General features: G+C 37.1%; 1 protein-coding gene across 1 annotated transcript in view; it reads right to left on the minus strand.

The window, feature by feature from the left end:
- Window positions 1-21878, minus strand: part of C15H8orf34 (chromosome 15 C8orf34 homolog) — a 520738-nt gene that overhangs the window by 284167 nt on the left and 214693 nt on the right.

The following is a 21878-nucleotide window of genomic DNA, read 5'->3' on the forward strand; positions in this document are numbered from 1 at the left end:
AAAAAAAAAAAAAGTTTTTTTTTTTTTTTTTTAAGTACACCTAGGCTCCCCTGGATAAATAGTCAGTCTTTCATGGTTCTCTCCCGGTACTTTCTGAGATAGTGTCAAACTAAAGAGGACAACGTATAAATTCATGCAGGAATAATACATAGTTTTAAAAATTCTCCCAAAGTTGTTCTCTTCTTTATAATCCAATTTCTTTCCACATTATTTCTCAAAGGAAAGAGAGGGCAAATGTCACTAGAAAGAGGAGGAAGTGATGATATAAAGGAAGTCCCACCCAGACAGGAAGAGGGAATAAAACATAGCTCTTTCTGTACTTAGAAGGTAGGCCCAGAAGAGAAGGCAAATGGGGAAGGGAGGAGGTTACATGTAGCGTCCCTATCTCCATCAGGACAAAATCCATAGGAGGCTTAGAAAGAAGCATCCAAATACATTTCAGGGCACAAATTAGATTTCAAGCTCCCTTAATAAAGGTACCAGGTTCAACATGGCACTAAGAGGAGGCTGGAAATGGCAAAGTAGCAGGATAAGACATCAGTGACAAAGATCAGCCAGTAACACCTCTTCACTTCACTAGTTCACCTCACAGTTAAGGTGGATAATAGAGACTATCACGGAAAATAAAAACAGATTGTTGTTTTACAATAATGCTAGCAGATAGTTTGAAGGAAAGATAGATTTAGAAAATCATCACTTTGCAGCCACCAAGGTAGTACACCCACTCCTCACTTACTGACATGGTTAAATTCCAAAGATCGGGTCATTATGCAAAAATTGGCATTATGTGAAAATGGAAGACGTCCATATCAGATCACAAAATGGAGGATAACCACATCAGTACATAATTGCCAGATTATATCATTACATAACTGCCAAAGGCAAGCGGCTCAGGGAGCCGCCAGAAAGGAAAGAGGGCAAGATAACCCCAGGGAAGAGAAGGGGGTGGGGAATTCTTGTGTTTCTTTGCAGTGTCCTGCAGCATGGTGGGGAGTCTCTTGGTCAGAGAGCTCCAAAGGAAAGACATGTCTGGGATTCCTTATAACCACAGGGTTTTATCTTACCAATGGATAGCGGATGTCAGGTGTACTTTTGAGGAGTACGTAAAGCAGGCAGGCTCCAAGTGGCAAAAAATCTGCTTATTTGGACTATTTTTTAAACAACTGAATGAGCACGAATCTGAGTTTGATGCTGGTAGGTTTTTTGGTGGCTAATAGGCATCACCCTGCTAAGAAGAAGTAAATAACTTGAGGCCAATACACAGAGGACATTTTTGGCTCATTTATATAACATGGGGTCATATGTCATTATGTGGTTTTATAAGGAACTTTCAAACTATTTTCCAGAGCAGCTGTAATGTTTTATATTCCTCAAAACAGTGTATAAGTGACTGAGGCAGGGCCATGACGGTGGAATAGTCAGATGCTTCATGTCATCCTTCTTTTAACAAAGAGACAAAAAACCAAGTGAATTGTATATACATGACAATCTAGAAGCCCTAATCATCAAAGACAAAGCTGAAGAACTGGACTGAGTGATAGGTGGAAAGAAAAAGAACTAAAAAAGTGGAAATGAGGAATTATGGATCATGAGATTGCCAGTGTCCTACTAGCTGAATCTGCACAGTGCACACAGGCTGAGGCAAGCAGCAATACCTCAAGGCAAAACCAACCCCATCTGGCATGGCCAAGCAACAGTGAATCTGCACACACCTCCAGAACCAAACCTGAGGGATACCAGACCTGTGAAAGTTAAGTGCAAGCTCCCAACCCACCATGTGCACTGGTACCATAACTCTTCCCCACTTCAGAGCTCCACAGCAGAGAAACACTCCTTTTCCCTCACCCATCCCCCTCCTCACTCTGAAATCAGAGCTGAAGCATTCAGTAATGCCACATCCCCTAAGCTGGGAACTCACAGCTGGGTGTAGAGGTACTTGCTCCTTCACCCAGCCACTGGCATAGGGGCTTACAGTGCCCTTCACCTCCGCCCCAGTGCCTTGCAGGCAGATCCAACACTGCATGCCCTGATTAGGACAAAATAGGCAGGGCATCTACCTGAAGCCCATCTTCACCCACAGCAGCCAAGTGGGGGCTACAGATTAGTGACATTTGACACCTTCTCACCCCCTCAAAATGGGACTCGCCTACCCACAATGGGGGCCTGAGGGCCAGCGGTATCACCCACTCCACGTAGCCACTCACAACAGGGGCCTGAGAATTTGTGGTGCCTACAAATCCCTCCAGTTGAGGGCACCAGACTTCCAAGGACTGGCTGCCATAGCCCCCCAAATATGAGCTCTAATGGACAGGGACATGCCCTCCATATGGGTACCCAAAGACAGCTGACAGCCGCCTGCCTTGTCCCACATATCACCCCCGCACACACACTACAACCAGAGACCTGTGCCTGCTCTGAACATCCTCATGCAGCCCTGTCCACCTAGGACCGTAGGTGAGAGGCTGCACGCCAAACACTCGGTAATAATGACTCGGGCACCTGTGCCCTGAACAACCACATCCCCACAAGAACAGTAAACAGATTCCTGGACTCACACACCTAGTAGCTGCTATGACCACCTGGAGACAGGAGGTGAGAGTTTCAATGAAGCCAATTACCAGAGCAGCACACAAGCTCAACCTACTTGGACATATCAAAACAAAACAAAAATATAGGATGCAGTAAAAACATACAATATATAAATATAATAACTTATTGATGCCTTGGAGGCAACAGTCAGTATTAAATCACATGAAGAAGCAGAACAAGATGGCTCCACCAAGCAAACAAACAAAAAAAACCCATAAAACCTTCCAGAGGAAGATAAGGCAATGGAACTACCTGAGAAAGAATTCAAAAGACTAATACAAAGAGTTCTCCAAGAGCTCATGTAGGAGACCAGGCAAAACACAAAACAAACCAATGAACACAGAGGCACAGCAAAAAAAAAAATTTAGGAAAACAGTACAAGAATAAAATGACAGAATAAACAGGCTGCTAGAAACCATACAGAAACAGCAACTAGAAATCCAAAAGACTAACAATAAAATTTAAGAATCAGACAACTCAATAGATGGTCAGAGCAGCAGAACTGAGACAATGGAAATCAGAATTAGTGAGATTGAAGATAAATCCCTTGATACCAATTTGCTTGAGGAAAAATCAGAAAAAAGAAAACAAAAAAATTATTGAACAAAGCCTAAGAATCATGTGGGACACTATCAAGAGAAATAACCTATGAGTGATTGGAACCAGAAGAGGAAGGAATAACAGAAAATACAGACAGAATTGTTCAAGATTTGTTGGCAGAAAACTTTACTGATATCGTGAAAGATGAGAAGATATCTATCTAAGCTGCTCATCAAACTCCACATAAGGTAGATTTTAAGAGAAAGTCACCAAGACATATTATAATCAAACTTGCCAAAAAGAAGGACAAAGAGAGAATTTTAAGAGCAGTTAGGGATAAATGAAAAGTTACCTACAAAGGAGAGTCAACAAGAATAAACTCCGACTACACGGCAGAAACCATGAAGGCAAGAAGGCAATGGGATGACTTATATAAAGCATTGAAGGAAAAAAATTGCCAGCCAAGAATCATATATCCAGAAAAACCATCTCTTAAATATGAAGGTAAAATTAGGACGTTTTGAGACAAACGGAAGTACTGGGAAATTCATAAAAACCAAATCAAAACTACAGGAAATATTAAAGGTAGTTCTCTGGTTACAAAATCAATAAAATCAGTTATCAACACAAGATTAGAACACTGGACAGAGCAATCAGATGTCAACCAAGATAGGAAAATCACAAAAATAAATCAACATAAAAAAACGTTCAACAGGGGAACAGTATGTAAAAGAAGACAATATTGAAACAATAAAGAAGGACTAAGAAATGTAGTCACAGATCTTTCATATGGAGAGGAAGACAAGGCATATAAAGAAATAAAAGTTAGGTTTAAACTTAGAAAAATAGAGGTAAATATTAAGGTAACCACAAAAGAGACGAACAATCCTACTAATCAAAATAAACTATTAGAAAAAAATAGAGACTCAGCAGAAACAAAATCAACAACAATGAATAAGAGGAAAACAATATATAAAGATAAACTACTCACCACAAAAAATTAACTGAGAAAAAGAAACTGTCAACAAAACACAGAAAAAGACATCTAAATGACAGCACTGAACTCATACCTATCCATAATTACGCTGAACATAAATGGACTAAATGCACCAATAAAGAGACAGAGAGTGGCAGAATGGATTAAAAAACAAGATCCCTCTACATGCTGTCTACAAGAGACACACCTTAGACTTAGGGACACAAACAAACTAAAACTGAAAGGATGGAAAAAATACATCAAGCAAACAACAATTAAAAAAGAGCAGGAGTGGCAATATTAATTTCTGACAAAATAGACTTTAAAAATAAATCCACCACAAAGGACAAGGAAGGACACTACTTAATGATTAAAGGGGCAATATACCAGGAGGATATTACCATATTTAATATTTATGCACTCAATGACAAGGCTGAAAGATACATAAAACAAACTCTAATAGCACTGAAAAGTGAGATAGACACCTCCACAATTACATTAGGAGACTTCAACACACCACTTTCGGTGAAGGACAGAAATCCAAAAAGAAGCTCAATAAAGACACGAAAGATCTAAATGCCATAATTAACCAACCTGACCTCACAGACATATACAGAACACACCACCCAATAGCAGCCAAGTATACTTCCTTTTCTAGTGCACATGGAACATTCTCTAGAATAGACTACATATTAGGTCATAAAGCAAGCCTTAGCAGAATCCAATACATCAAAATATTACAAAGTATCTTCTTTGACCATAAGGCCGTAAAAGTAGAAATCAGTAACAGAAAAAGCAGAGAACAGATATCAAACACTTGGAAACTGAACAATACCCTGCTCAAAAACGACTGGGTTACCGGCTACAACCAATGACTGCCCTGACAGGGAACACAACAGAGGACCCCTGAGGGAGCAGGAAAGTAGTGGGATGCAGACCCCAAATTCTTATAAGACCAGACTTAATGGCCTGACTGAGACTGGAAGGACCCTGGTAGTAATGGCCCCCAGACTTTCTGTTGGCCCAGGACAGGAACCACTCCCGAAGCCAACTTTTCAGACATGGATTGGACTGGACAATGGGTTGCAGAGGGATGCTGGTGAGGAGTGAGCTTCTTGGATCAGGTGGACACTTGAGACTATGTTGGCATCTCCTGCCTGGAGGAGAGATGAAAGGGTGGAGGGGGTTAGAAGCTGGTTAAATGGACATGAAAAGAGAAAGTGGAAAGAGAGAATAGGCTGACTCATTAGGGGGAGAGTAATTTGGAGTGTGTAGCAAGGTGTATATGGGTTTTTGTGTGAGAGACTGACTTGATTTGTAAACTTTCACTTAAAGCACAATAAAAATTATTAAAAAAAAAAAAGACTGGGTTATACAAGACACTAAGAAAGTCATGGAATACAATGAGAATGAAAACACTTCCTATCAGAACCTTTGGGACACAGTGAAACTAGTGCTCAGAGATCAATTTATATCAATAAATGCACACATACAAAAAGAAAAAAGGGCCAAAATCAAAACATTACCCCTACAACTTGAACAAATGGAAAGACGGCAACAAAAGAAACCCTCAGGCACCAGAAGAAAGCAAATAATAAAAAATTAGAGCTGAACTAAATGAAATACAGAACAGAAAAACAATTGAAAGAGTTAATAAGACCAAAAGCTGATTCTCTGAAAAAACTAACAAAATTGATAAACCATTGATCAAACTGACAAAAGAAAAACAGGAGAGGAAGCAAATAACCGGAATAAGGAATGAGATGGGTGATATGACAACAAACCCAACTGAAATTAAAGAATCATATCAGATTGCACTCTAACAAATTTGAAAACCTAGAAGTGGATGAATTCCTAGAAACACACTGCCTACCTAAATTAACAGAAACAGAGGTAGAACAACTAAATAAACCCATAACAAAATAAGAGATTGAAAAGATATTCAAAAAACTCCCAATAAAAAAAAAGCCCTGGCCCAGGTGGCTTCACTTCAGAGTTCTACCAAACTTTCAGAAAAGAGTTAACACCACTACTACTAAAGGTATTTCAGAGCATAGAAAAGGATGGAACGCTCCCAAACTCATTCTATGAATCCAGCATGACCCTGATACCAAAATCTGGTAAAGACTCCACAAATAAAGAAAATTACAGGCCAATATACCTCATGAACTTAGAGGCAAAAATCCTCAACAAAATTCCAGCCAACAGAAATCAACAACATATCAAAAAATTAATTCCCCACGACCAAGTGGGATTCATACCAGGTATGCAGGGATGGTTCAACATTAGAAAAGCATTCAGTGTAACCCATCACATAAATAAAACAAAAGACAAGAATCACATGATCTTATCAATTGATGCAGAAAAGGCGTTTGACAAAGTCCACCATTAATGACAAAAACTCTCAGCAAAATGGGAATAGAAGGAAAATACCTCAGCATAATAAAGGGCATTTATACAAAGCGAACAGCCAACATCATCCTAAACAGAGAGAGACTGAAACCATTGAGAACAGGAACCAGACAAGGAAGCCCTTTATCACCACTTTTATTCAACACTGTGTTCAAGGTCCTAGCCAGAGCAATTAGACTAGATAAAGAAATAAAGGGCATCCAGATTGGTAAGGAATAAGTAAAAGTATCTCTGTCTACAGATGACATGATCTTATACGCAGAAAACCCTAAAGAATCCTCAAGAAAACTACTGAGACTAATAGAACAATTCAGCAGAAGATCAGGATACAGGATAAACATACAAAAATCAGTTGGATTCCTCTACACCAACAAAAAACGACACCAAAGAAGAAATCACCAAATCAATACCATTTACATAGCCCCCAAGAAGATAAAATACTTAGGAATAAATCTAATCAGAGATGCAAAAGACTTATACAAAGAAAACTACATGACACTACTGCTGGAGACCAAAAGAGGCCTACAGCAGTGGAAAAACATACCTAGTTTATGGATAGGAAGACTCAACATTGTAAAATGTCTATTCTACCAAAAGCAATCTATAGATACAATGCAATTCTGATCCAAATTCCAACAACATTTTTTAATGATGGAGAAACAAATCACCAACTTCATATGGAAGGGAAAGAGACCCCAGATAAGTAAAGCATTACTGAAAAAGAAAAACAAAGTGGGGGGCCTCAGTCTACCTGATTTTAGAACCTATTATACCGCCACAGTAGTCAAAACAGCCTGGTACTTGTAAAACAACAGATACATAGACCAATGGAACAGAATTGAGAATCCAGACATAAATCCATCCACATAGGAGCAGCTGGTATTTGACAAAGGGCCAGTGTCAGTTAATTGGCGGAAAGACAGTCTTTTTAACAAATGGTGTTGGCATAACTGGATATTCACCTGCAAAAAATGAAACAAGACCCATACCTCACACCACACACTAAAACAAACTCAAAATGGATCAAACACCTAAATATAAAATCTAAAGTGATAAAGACCATGGCAGAAAAAATAGGGACAACGCTTACAGCCCTAATACCTGGCATAAACAGTATACAAAACATTACTAACAATGCAGAAGAGAAACTAGATAACTGGGAGCTCCTAAAAATCAAACAGCTATGCTCATCCAAGAACTTTACCAAAAGAGTGGGAAAAACTTTTTACCTCTGGCATTTCCAATCAGCATCTGATCTGTAAAATCTACATGAAACTGAAAAAACTCAACTACAAAAATACAAATAACCCAATTAAAAAATGGGCAAAGGGTATGAACAGGTACTTCACTAAAGAAGACATTCAGATAGCTAACAGATACATGAGGAAATGCTCACGACCATTAGTTACTGTTGTCATTGTTGGTAGGTGCTGTCCAGTCGGTTCCTACTCACTGCAAACCTATGCACAACAGAACGAAACACTGCCTGGTCCTGCGCCATCCTTAAAATCACTGCTATGTTTGAGCTCATTGTTGTAGCCACTGTGTCAATCCATCTCGCTAACAGTCTTCCTCTTTTCTGCTGACCCTCTACTTTGCCAAGCATGATATCCTTCTCCAGGGACTGATACCTCCTGACAACATGTCCAAAGTATGTAAGATGCAGTCTTGCCATCCTTGCTTCTAAGGAGCATTCTGGTTGTACTTCTTCCGAGACAGATTTGTTTATTCTTTTGGTAATTCATTGTATATTCAATATTCTTCGCCAACACCACAATTCAAAGGCTTCAATTCTTCTTTGGTCTTCCTTATTCATTGTCCAGCTTTCACGTGCATATGATGCGACTGAAAATGCCATGGCTTCAGTCAGGAGCATCTTGGTCTTCAAGGTGACGTCTTTGCTTTTCAACACTTTAACGAGGTCCTTTGCAGCAGATTTGCCCAATGCAATGTGTTGTTTGTTTTCTTGACTGCTGCTTCAATGGCTGTTGATTGTGGATCCAAGTAAAATGAAATCCTGACTACTTCAATCTTTTTTCCATTTATCGTGATTTTACTCATTGGTCCAGTTGTGAGGATTTTTGTTTTCTCTATGTTGAGGCGCAATCCATACTGAAGGCTGCGGTCTTTGATCTTCATTAGTAAGTGCTTCAAGTCTTTTTCACTTTCAGCAATCAAGGTGTGTCATCTGCATAACGCAGGTTGTTAATGAGTTTTCCTTCAATCCTGATGCCCTGTTCTTCTTCATATAGTCCAGCTTCTTGGGTTAGTTGCTCAGCATACAGATTGAATAGGTATGGTGAAAGGATACAACCCTGATGCACACCCTTCCTGACTTTAAGCCAATCAGTATCCTCTTGTTCTGTCTGAAAAACTGCCTCTTGATCTATGCAAAGGCTCCTCATGAGCACAATTACATGTTCTAGAATTCCCATTCTTCAGAATGTTATCCATAATTTGTTATGATCCACACAGTCAATGCCTTTGCATAGTCAATAAAACACAGGTAAACATCCTTCTGGTATTCTCTGCTTTCAGCCAGGATCCATCCGACATCAGCAATGATATCCCTGGTTCCACATCCTCTTCTGAAACCAGCCTGAATTTCTGGCAGTTCCCTGTGGATATACTGCTGCAGCCGTTTTTGAATGATTAGACAAATGCAAACCAAAACTACATTGAGATACTATCTTTGGTGCAATTAACTACTTTTGTGTGTGACCTTTCTAGCCATGGTCTTGTAAGTCCCACTAGGTGACTATATCATACGGTAATTGTGGCCTACAAAGGGGACTGGTCAGTTTTGCCTTAAAAGAGAGCCAATTCCAGGGCAGAGAGAAGGAACCCACCACCACCAAGGAAGGAGAGGCCAGCAGGAGAGACCCGGCAGCAGGAGATGGCTCGGTGGGCTTCCTGGCCCACGGAGAGAGAAAACTGAGTGCCTTAGGGCAGAGACTGAGGGCCAGGGAGGGCATGTGCCTGCAAGCACAGCTGGGAAGAGGCTATCCTGATGGAAGAACTGTATCCTGAGAACAGGTTGTTAATGACTTTTCCTCCAGTCCTGATACCCCCTTCTTCTTCATATAGTCCAGTTTCTCAGATTATGTGCTCAGCATACAGACTGAATAACTATGGTGAAAGGACACAACACTGACGCACGCCTTTCCTGACTTTAAACCGTGCAGCATCCCCTTGTTCGGTTTAAATGACTGCTTCCTGGTCTATGTACAAGATTCCTCATAAGCACAATTAAGTGTTCTGGAAATTCCATTCTTCAAAATGCTACCCATAATTTGTTACGATCCACACAGTCTAAAGGATTTGCATGTTGAATAGCAGAGATGAAAGCAGGCATTCTTGTCTTGTTCCTGATCTTAGAAGGAAAACTTTCTCATTCATTATTGAATATTATGTTAGCTGTGTGTTTTTCATAAATATATTTTATCATGTTGAAGAATTTCCCTTCTAGTCCTACTTTGTTGAGTGTTTTTATAATGAAAGGGTGTTGAATTTTCTCAAATGCCTATCCTGCAACAATTGTGATGATAACCTGATTTGTTTTGTTTTGTTTTTTTCCCCTTTATTCTACTAATGTGGTAGATTTATTTTCTTTATGTTGAACCCCCTTTATGTTCCTGGGTTTAATTCCACTTTTGGTTTAGTCATGGTGTGTAATCCTTTCAAGACGCTGTCAGATCTAGTGTGCTAGTATTTTGTTGAAGATTTTTGCATATGTATTCATAAGCAATGTTGGTTTGTAATTTTCTTTTCTTGTAGTGTTTTTATCTGGCTTTGCTATCAGGGTAATAATGCTGACCTCATAAAATGAGTTAGGAAATGTTCTCTCCTTCTAGTTTTGAAAGAATTTGAGAATGATTCATGTTAATTCTTTAAATGTTTGGTAGAATTCACCAGTGAAGTCATGTGGTTGTGGGCTTGTCTCTGTTCAATCGCTTTATTTGCTATAGGTCTGTCGAGATCTTTGATTTCTAAAAAAAGTTGATTTCTACTTGAGACAATTTAGGTAATACGTATGTTTCTAGAATTTGTCCATTTCATCTAAGTTACTTTATGTTGGTGTATAATTGTCTACAGTATTCTTATAGTCTGCTTTATTTCTGTATGTAATAATGTCCACACTTACATTTTTTATTTTAGGTATCTGTGTGTTCTCTTTTTTCCTTTGTCAGTGTAACAAAAGGTTTGTCAATTTTTATGATCTTCTCAAAAAACCCAACTTTTGGTTTTATCGATTCTATTATTATTTTTCTATTATCTATCTCATTTATCTATGCTCCATATTTATCATTTCTTTTGCTAGCTCTGGTTTAGTTTGCTCTTTTTTTCTAGTTCTTCAAGGTGTAAAGTTAGGGTATTGATTTGAAGTCTTTTTTATGTAGGCATTTGCAGCTATAAATTTCCCTCTGAGCATTGCTTTTTCTGCAACCCATATGTTTTGCTATGCTGTGCTTTAATTTTCATTCATCTCTAGGTATTTTTCTAATTTTCCTTGTGATTTCTTCTTTGAGCCTTGGTTACTTAATAATGTATGTTTAACTTCCATATATTTGGAATTTTCTAGTTTTCCTTCTATTATTGAGTTTTAATTTCATCCTCAGAAAACACTTTATATGATTTAAATCTTTTAAGATTTACTGACACTTGTTTTAGGACCTACTATATGGACTATCCTGGAGAATGATCCATAAGCACTGGAGAATTTTCATGCTGCTGCCCTGGTGGCGCAGTGGTTAAGAGCTATGGCTGCTATCCAGAAGGCTGGCGATTCAAATCCACAAGCTGTTCCTTGAAAACCCCCTGGGGCAGTTCTACTCTGCCCTACGTGGTGTTGCTATGAGTAGGAATTGACTTGACGTCAACAGGTTTGGTTTTTGGTTGTCAGATGGAGCGTTCTATATATGCCCGTTAGATCTAGCGTTGTTCCTCTATTTCCTTACTGATCTTCTATTTAGATGTTCTAAAACCAAAAACCAAACCCCCTGACGTCGAGTCAATTCTGACTCATAGCGACCCTATAGGACAGAGTAGAAGTGCCCCATAGAGTTTCCAAGGAGCACCTGGCAGATTCAAACTGCTGACCCTTTGATTAGCAGCCGTAGTACTATTGAAAATGGTATATTTAAATCCCCAACTATTATTATAGAAATTTCTCCCTTCAATTCTGCGATGTTTGCTTCATATGCCCTGGGGCTCTGTTGTGAGGTACACAAATATTTATAATTGTTTTATTTCCTTGATGACTTGATCCTTTTATGATTATATAAGTTCTTTGTCTCTTGTAGCAAATTTTGACTTAGGGTCTACTTTGTCTGATAGTAATATAGCCAACCAAGCTCTCTTTTAGTTACTATTTGCATGGAATATTTGTTTCCATCCTTTCACTTTCAACCTGCCAGTAACACCTTTAAAATGGAGAAATCTGGTGGATACCACCTTAGCCAAGTGATCAAACTTACCATCACCAATAATGGAACAAATTGATATTATATACCTCTTGATATGATGCAATGAGGAATTACACAATATTACCTACATACAATTCTTGCTAAAAATGTTTAATCATCAGGAAACAATCAAACAAAAACAGATGTGGGAATATTCTTCAAGATAATGGCCTGTTGTCTTCAAGAATGTCAATGTAATGAAAGAACTCAAAAGGCAGAAGACTGTTCTCAATAATAGAAGACTAAGAAGATTTGACAACTAAACTCCATTTATGATCCTTTTTTTGGACCCTAGATCAAAAAAAAACAAACAAATATGCAAATATCTACAAAAGATCTTACTGGGAAAATCACAAAATTTTGAATATGGACTCTGCAACACTGTTAAATGTGCTGGTAACATGATGATGTTATGGTTATGTAAGAAGAATGTCCTAGTTCTTAGATAATACATGATAAAGAATTAAGGAATAATATGTAATAATGTCTGTAACTTATTTGCAGATAATTAAACAAAAATAGATAGATATATACTAGATGATACATAAAGCAAAGATGGAAAAATGTTAACAATTAGTGAATATAGGGTAACAATTGGTGAATATAGGTAGAGGGCTTAGGGATATTCGTATTATTCCTCTTAAATTTTCTGTGATTTGAAACTTATGAAAAAGAATAGCAGTTAATATTTCCATTGAGTCTTTAATACACTCTAGGGATCCATTATGGCTAAGGATGGGGCAGAGTTTCATTCTGTTGTACATGAGGTTGCTACAAGTCAGAATTGACTCAACTTCACCTAACAACACAACAACAAAAGGAATCCATTAAGTGAGTAACTTCTAAGCCAGGATCAGTTGGAAAAGTGACAGTTTCAAATGGCTAAGACTTCCCACTGGGCCCACGACCTGCCTCTCCAGGTGGAGGCTTCCTCCGAGCCTCCATTCTCAAGCATCTACTCTCTGCCTATTAAGCCCACTCTCCCAAGTTCCTTATCTTGTTCCTTTTTGCCTCACACTGTTTCTAAAAAAAAAAACCTAGTGCCAAAGCTACACAGGTTGGTAAATATTGGTGTTATTTAATCCCGTGTGCGTGTGTGTGTTTTGTTTTTTTGTGGAAAATTGGATATTTACTATCCTGGACTCTCTCCTATGCCCGTTCTCTTGACTCTAGTTAGAAATAAAAGAATTCACTTTGCTTTAAGGCCTTGGGAGGTAAACAGGTCATAAAAACTTTCATTCTCAATTGTTGCATTTTGATTTATGCAACGTCTGGTTTCTTTTTTTTTTTTTTTTAACATGTCTAAATGTGCTGTTTTTATCAATTAGTTAGCATTTATTAAAGTGCTCACTATATACTAGGTGCTGTGGACACTAAACCACAGAAAAGAAGACATATTTCTTGTCATTCTCCTCATATTAAAGCAACTCCTTTGAATTCAGGATTATTTTTTTCATGTTGTTCTCACCCAGTGTCAAACACATTACCTTCTATTCATGCTAAATAAATATTTATTTAACAAATGCATTTCTTTCAAAACCTCATTTTTTTTCCCACAGACACAACTAAATAAAATAAGAAACAATCTAAGTAAAGGTATAAATCCATCAAACTGAGAGATAGGAAAATAAGAAGATTGGTAATGAAAGAGAAGAAGAAAGGTACAAAAGTGGAAGATGAGAAACAAACATTAAATTATAAACACATGACTCCTATTCATCAGCCAACAATGACCAAGGCCATTCATGAGGGTTGAAGCAATGTTTTCTTTAATTTCATGAGGAAGAAGCACATTTTCAGATATGGTTTACTGATGTATTAGAAAAAATAATTAGTTTTAATGAAAAGGAAAACTTCTTAAAGGGGAGTTAATCTAGCTTTTAATAATTTATATTCTTAATTTTAAGCTTTTCTACTTATTTTATGCCTTATTTACAACCTAATAACAACATGCACTTAACAAATAAAGCCAATCCACCAGATTTATAAAATTTACAGATATTATTCTTGCTTTAATAAGGTGGCTCAGCTTTAGAGGAGCTTCATTAAGTTTCCAGGGTTTGATGGGCTTATTTACAAATTCACATTACAACTTAGGACGTAATTTTATAAAATGCATTACCCAGTGTCATGAATTGATTTGTGTTCCCCCAAGTATCCGTCAACTTTGCTGCGCCATGAGTCCCAGTATTGTGATTGTCTACCATTTTTTTAACGTGATTTCCCTATGTGTTGTAAATCCTATCGCTATGATGAATTGAGATAGATTAGTGGCAGTTATACTGATGAGATATACGAGATTAGATAGTGTCTTAAGCCAATCTCTCTGAGATATAAAAGAGAGAACCAAGCAGAGAGATAGGGGGACCTCATACCACCAAGCAAACAGTGCCGGGAGCAGAGCACATCCTTTGGATCTGAGGTTCCTGCACTGAGATGCTCCCAGATCAAGGGAAGATTGATGATAGGGACTTTCTTCCAGGGCCGACACAGAGAGAGGGCCTTCCCCTGGAGCTGATGCACTGGGTTTGGACTTTTAGCCTACTGGACTGTGAGAAAGTAAATTTCTCTTTGCTAAAGCCATCTACCTGTGGTATTTCTGTTATAGCAGCACTAGATAACTAACACACCCAGCTACCGCAAAGTCTAATTAAAAAAAAGATTATATAGGTTTATTAAACTCAATTTTTGTCTATGTTTATATTATAAATATTATGATTATTTTCAATAATTTTAAATGTGCAATGAAAGTATATGCTTTCACACTAAATGACTAGGCAAGCCATAGCAGTTGATGCCAATCAGTAGTATCTGATAATCATGGGACACCTTTAATCATTCCCCAACAGTCACCTCTCTCTCTCTGATGATTTCTTCTTTCTTTCCTTCCACAAATTATTTCACCTTATTACTTAAACTCTCTTGATTTACAGCCTCTTTGAGAATCTGATGAAACACATGGCAGAAAATGCAGAAAAATCTCCATATTCACATACACACAACAATTTCAAGAGATGCAATGAGGTCTTGAAGCTCATCCAGGGACCATCCAGGTGCCATGAGGCCCATGTTAATAGCTATTCCTTTATTCTATTAATTTCTCCATATTTCCCTCATTATGGGTTTTGTTTTGACTTCAATTTAAATTTGCAGGTGATAGCTATATGTACTAAAGCTGTTGACCCTCTTCTTACCATGCTGTATTTGAAGGACCTAAGATAAAAAGTTTGCGTAAGGTATATCACTAAAAAAAGGTTCCAGGAAAAAAACTGCAGGTTTCTACCATAAAATTCTCCAGGTTTATATGTTATTTAATTTCTCTAATCTAATGGCAGACGTCCAAGCTACCATATGTGTATTATTCTGCATGAAAAGGAATGTTGTACTATGTACTAAAGATGGGATAAAGATAGGTTATAAACAATCCTTCCTTTAAACAAGCTTTATTAAATAGATATCTTCTGAAAGCCTAGAAGAAGTCAGGCCCAGTTAAAGATGGAGGCTTAGGTAGATGCATCATAATGACCTCCAACAACAAAGACTCAAGAAACTAACTAAAACAGATACAAATAATGACCTTGGATCACAGAACATCAAATGGAGAGTTGAAAAAACAGACTAAGTACCAATTGGAAAAAGACAGACTAAGGCCAGTGAGAAAACAGAGGTTGGTGGATTGACTATGGCCTGTCAGCCAGCATGGCACAGTGTGGCCACTTGGGCATGGCATCAAACAACAGTCCAGAGTGAGAAACCCAAGAAAGCAACTTCAAGGAGAACACAGCTGGTGGAAGAGATTCTGTGCAAACAACCCCAGAAAGAAGCAAATAGAGGAACGCGTTATCCCTCAAGAGCTGTGAAAGGATCCTGATCACTCGACACCTGGCACCTCACATTGGGGAAAGGATCTGTCTGTGTACCACCAAGCAATCCTCTAAGAGAAATCATATGAGCCCAATGACATAGGACCCCAGATTGTGTGAGACCACTATATGCACCAAAAAAACCAAACTCATTGCCATCGAGTCAATTCCAACCCATAGCAACCCTATAGGACAGAGTAGAACTGCCCCATAGGGAGCGGCTGGTGGATTTGAACTGCTGACCTTTTGATTAGCAGTTGAGCTCTTAACTGCTATGCCACCAGAGCTCGCCCATACTCACCAGTGATAAGACAACATACCTAGCCAAATGAAAGCACCAAACCCACACATAGACCAATCAACTGGCAGCAATATAGTCATACACAGACCAATACCACAAAACATCAATTAAAACAATCCATAGGAAAGTAGACAATATAAAGAGAGAGTGAAAAAGCTAAGCTCCAGATATAACAAAAAGAAAGTAAAACAATAAAAAAGGCAAACAAAAATAGGATCAATGAAAAATATATAAACAAATAAAATACAACCTTAATGTTTTGCAGACAGCAGGAAATTACAAATCATATGAAGAAACAGGATATAGTGGCTCAGGCAAATGTGCAAAATAAAGGGATGGAATACCTTTCTGTGGAAGAACTGATAATAGATCTATCTGATAAGGAATTCAAAAGGCTACTATTTAGGGTCCTCAAAGAGATCAAGGAAAACAGAAAAAATTCTAGAAGAATTTAAGAAAACAATACAAGAATAAATCACAAACTAAATAGACAATTAGAAACCATATAAAAACAATAACTTGAAATCCAGAAGATTAACAATAATCAGAAATAAACAACTCTATGGAAAGACACAGAAGTAGAATTGAATTAAAGGAAGAAAGAATCACTGAAACAGAACTCAAGTCCCTTGATACTAATTTGTTTGATACTCAGAAAAAAGAATGAAGAAAGCCAAAGAGTTCTGTGGGACACCATCAAGAGGAATAATATATGAGTAACAGGAATTCTGGAAGAGGAAGAGAAAAAAGGTACAGAGAAAAAAAAATTTAAATATATTGGCAGAAAACTTACCAAATATCATGAAGGAAAAGATAATTTCCATCTAAGAAGCTTGATGAGCCCCATACTGAACAGACTCCCAAAGAAATACCCCAAGACATTTCATAATCAAAGTTTTCAAAACCAAAGACAAAGAAAGAATTCTGAGAGTAGATCATGAAAAGTGAAATATCACTTACAAAGGAGCACCAGTAAGACTAAGCACTGATTTCCTGTCAGAACCATGCATGCAAGAAGGCAATGGGATGGAATATATAAAAATTCTGTAAGAAAAGAATTTCCAACAAAGAGTCATATTGCTAGCAAAATTGTCTTTCAAAAATGAGGTGGAAATTAGGACATTCCCAAACAAGAAGAAATTAAGGGAATTTATAACCACCAAATGGGCCCTAGAATAAATATTAAAGGAAGTCCTTCAGATAGAAAACCAATGACATCAGACAACAACCTGAGATAAAAATACATGACAATATCATACAGATACCAAGCCAGGTAAAGATTTCAAAAAAGTAAAATAAACCTACAAAACTGATTAAAGGAACCCAGAGATACAATGATGTAAATGACAACAACTTCAAAACAAAAAGGAAGATGAATGATGAAGTTATAGAACTTCCATATGGAGAGGAGGTCCAGGCAATCTCAAGATATAACAAGCAATTTTAAATTTAGGATAATAAATGTAAACTTCACGGTAGCCACAAAGAAAAGTAATAAATCTACTCACCTAAACAAAAAAAAAGAAAACCAAAAAGACTCAGTAAACACAAAAACAACAACAAAGGAAAGGAAAAGAAACTCCGTATACAAAAAGAACTGAACACAGAACGTAAAGAAGAACAAAGAAACTGTTAACATCACAAAAAAGATGTAACAAAATGACAGCAGTAAATCCACACTTATCAATAATCAAACTGAATGTAAATGGATTAAACACACCAATCAAGAGGCAGAGAGTGTGGCATAATGCATTAAAAAACATGACACACCAATATGCTGTCTATAAGGGACACACCTTAAATGCAAAACGAAAAAAAAATGGAAAAAAATACCAAGCTAGCGGTAATCATAAGAAAGCAGGAACAATCATATTAATACCTGACAAAATAGACTTTAAGTCAAAAACCATTATAAGAGACAAAGAAGAACAATATATAACGGTTGAAGCGTCAGTTCACTAAGAAGACACAACACATATTTATGTACCTAAAGCCAGAGCTCCAAAATTTATAAAACAAATCCTAACAGAACTGAAGAGAAAAATAAATGATCCATAATATTAGTAGGAGATTTTAACACATCACTTTCGACAACGGACAGAACGACTCAAAATAAAATCAACAAAGATTGAGAAGACCTAAATAACACTATCAACCAACTGGACCTCACAGATGTATATAGAATACACCCTTCAACTGCAGAACAATACACATTCTTCTCTAACATGCATGGAACATTCTCCAGTACAGACCATATATTAGACCACAAAACAAGCCTCAATGAATTTTAAAAGGTTGAAATTATACAAAGCATCTTCTCTGACCGTAACAGCACGAAATCGGAAATAAATAACAGGAAGAACAAGGAAAATAAACACATAGAAACTAAATAACACGTTATTAAAAAACTATTGAGTCATACAAGAAATCAGAAGTGAAATTTAAAAATACTTAAGAGTCAAACAAGAATGAAAACACAACATGCCAAAACCTATGGAAGGCAGCAAAAGCAGTACTCAGAGAGAAATTTATTCCAGTAAATGTAGACATTAAAAAAATAAGAAAGGTCCAAAATCTGTAACTTAACCCAACAATTTGAACAAACAGAAAGAAGCTAAACAGGGCCAAAGCTACCAGAAGAAAGGAAATAACAAAGAGCAGAAATAAATGAAATAGAAAAGAGAAAAACAATAGAAATAATCAACAAAACTAGAAGTTGGTTCTTTGAAAGGATCAAGGATCAATAAAATAGGCAAACCACTGGCCAAACTGACAAAGGAAAAAAAATGCAAATGACCAAAATAAGGAATGATATGGGAGGCATTACAACATATCCAGCTTACATAAAGAAGAAGATCATAACATAACACTAAGAAAAAATACATTCCAACAAATTTGAAAATCTACAAGAAATGGACAAATTTCTAGAAACACACTACCTACTGAAACTAACACAAATAGAGGTACAAAATTTAAACAGATCCATAACAAGAGATTGAAGATGTCATCAAATAATTCCCCCCCCCCCCCAAAAAAAAGCCCTGGCCCAGATGTCTTCACTGTCCCCAGGGGTTTTGCCAAACATTCAGAGAAGAGCTGACACCAGCTCTACTCAAATGCTTCCAAAACATACAAGAGGAAGGGCTACTCCCCAACTCATTCTTTAAAGCTAACATTACCCTGATATCAAAGCCCGGTAAAGACATGACAAAAAATATTACAGATCGAAATCCCTCATGAATATAGATGCAAAAAATTCTAGCCAACAGAATCCAACAAAGTATCAAAAAAAAAAACACACATCATGAAGAGATGGGATTCATACCAGGAACTCAAGAGTGGTTCAACATTAGAAAACCAAGTAATGTAATTCACCACATAAATAAAACCAAGGAAAATACTCATTAGGTCATCTCAACTGATATACAAAAGGCATCCGATAAAATTCAACATGCTTTCCTGATAAAACTCTCAGCAAGATAGGAATAGAAGGGAAATTCCTCAATATAATTAAGGCCATATAAGTAAAACCAACAGCCAACATTATTCTCCAGGGAGAAAGACTGATGGCCTTCCCCTTGAGAAAGGCAATGAGACAAGGATGCTAAAAAAGAAAATTACAGACCAATATTCCTCATGAATATAGATGCAAAAATTCTCAACAAAATTCTAGCCAACAAAATTTAACAGCATATCAAAAAATCATACATCAAGATCAAGTAGGATTCATACCAGGGATGCGAGGATGGTTCAACATTAGAAAATCAATCAACATTTCACCACATAAAACAAAGGAAAAGAATCACATGATCACCTCAATCAGTGCAGAAAATGCATTTGATAAAATCCAAAACCCTTTCTTGATAAAAAAAAAAAAAAACTCTCAGCAAAATGGAAATAGAAGGGAAATTCCTCAACATAATTAAGGTGGCGTAGTGGTTAAGTGCTATGGCTGCTGACCAATGGTCAGCAGCTCAGATCCGCCAGGCACTCCTTGGAAACTCTATGGGGCAGTTCTACTCTGTCCTATAGGGTCGCTACGAGTCAGAATTGACTTGAAGACACTGGGTTTGGTTTTTTTGGTTTAATTAAGAGCATATATTCAAAACCAACAGCCAATATTACTCTCCACAGAGAAGTATTGAGAGCATTCCCCTTGAGACAAGAATGCCCTTTATCACCACTTATTTAATATTGTACTGTAAGTTCTATCCAGAGCTATAAGGCAAGAAAGGGACATACAAGGTATCCAAACTGAAAAGGAAGAAGTAAAACTATCTCTATTCACGGACAACATGATCCTTTACATAGAAAATCCCAGAAATTCCAGAAGAAAACTACTGGATCTAATAGAAGGATTCAGCAAAGTGGCAGGGCACAAGATCAACACACAAACATCATTTTGGTTCCTTTACACTAACAAAGAGAACTCTGACAAGGAAATCAAGAAAACAATACCATTTACAAAAGCCTCCATATAAATAAAATACCTAGGAATAAACCTAACCAGGGATGAAAAAGGCCTATACAACGAAAACTATAAAACACTACTGTAAGAAACTAAAAGAGACTTACATAAATGAAAAAAAATTCTATGCTCATGGATTGGAATACTCAACCTTGTGAAAAAGTCAATATCACCCAGAGCGAGCTATTGATATAATACAATTCCAACAACATTCTTTACTGAAATGGAAAAACTAATCTCCAACTTTATATGGAAAGGAAAGAGGCTTCAATTCAAATAGCTAAAGAAATATTGAAGAAGAACAAAGTAGGAGGCCTCAGACTTCCTGACCTCAAAACACACTACACAGACACATAATCAAAATAGCCTGGTACTGGTTCAATGACACACAGACCAATGGAATAGAATAGAGAATTCAGAAGTAAATCTATCCATCTATGGTCAGTTGATTATCGACAAGGGCTCAAAGTTCATTAAATGGAAAAAAATTGTCTTTTTAACAAATGGTGCTGGCAAAACTGGATATCAATTTGCAGAAAAATGATAACAGTATCCATACTTAACACCATACACAAAAACTAACTCAAAATGGATCAAAGACCTAAAAGTTAAAGCTAAAACATTTCCTGGAAAATGACATAGAGACAAAACTACGGGACCTAATTTTTTTTCAGTAATAGAATACCAAACACAACTTCAAATGCAGAAGCAACAGAAGACAAATTATGTAAGTGGGATCTCCTAAAAATCAAATATTTATGCTCATCAAAAGACTTCTATGGATAAAGTAAAAAGAGAACCTACAGATCAGGAAAAAATTTGGCAGCAACATATTTGACAAAGGTCTAATCTCTAAAATATATAGAAAACATCAACAACTGAATTAAAAAAGAGGACATTCAGGTTGGCTGACAAATACATGAAAAGATGCTCGTGATCATTATAGAGAGATACAAATCAAAACTACAATGAGATACCATCTCACTCCTGCAAAAATGGCACTCATTTGAAAAAAGAAAACAACAAATGCTGGCAAGGATGGGGGAAGACTAGAACTCTTATCCACTGCCGGTGGGACTTTAAAATGGTACAACCATTATGGAAAACAGTATGGTGCTTTCTCAAAAAGCTCCAAATAGAGATACAGCCATCCCACTCCTAGGTATATACCCTAAAGATTTGGCAGCAGTGATGTGAGTAGACATATACACAGCTATGTTCATTGCAGCATTATTCATAATAGGAAAAAAGATGGAAACAACCT

This window comes from Elephas maximus, chromosome 15, assembly GCF_024166365.1.
Source record: "Elephas maximus indicus isolate mEleMax1 chromosome 15, mEleMax1 primary haplotype, whole genome shotgun sequence".
NCBI lineage: Eukaryota > Metazoa > Chordata > Mammalia > Proboscidea > Elephantidae > Elephas > Elephas maximus.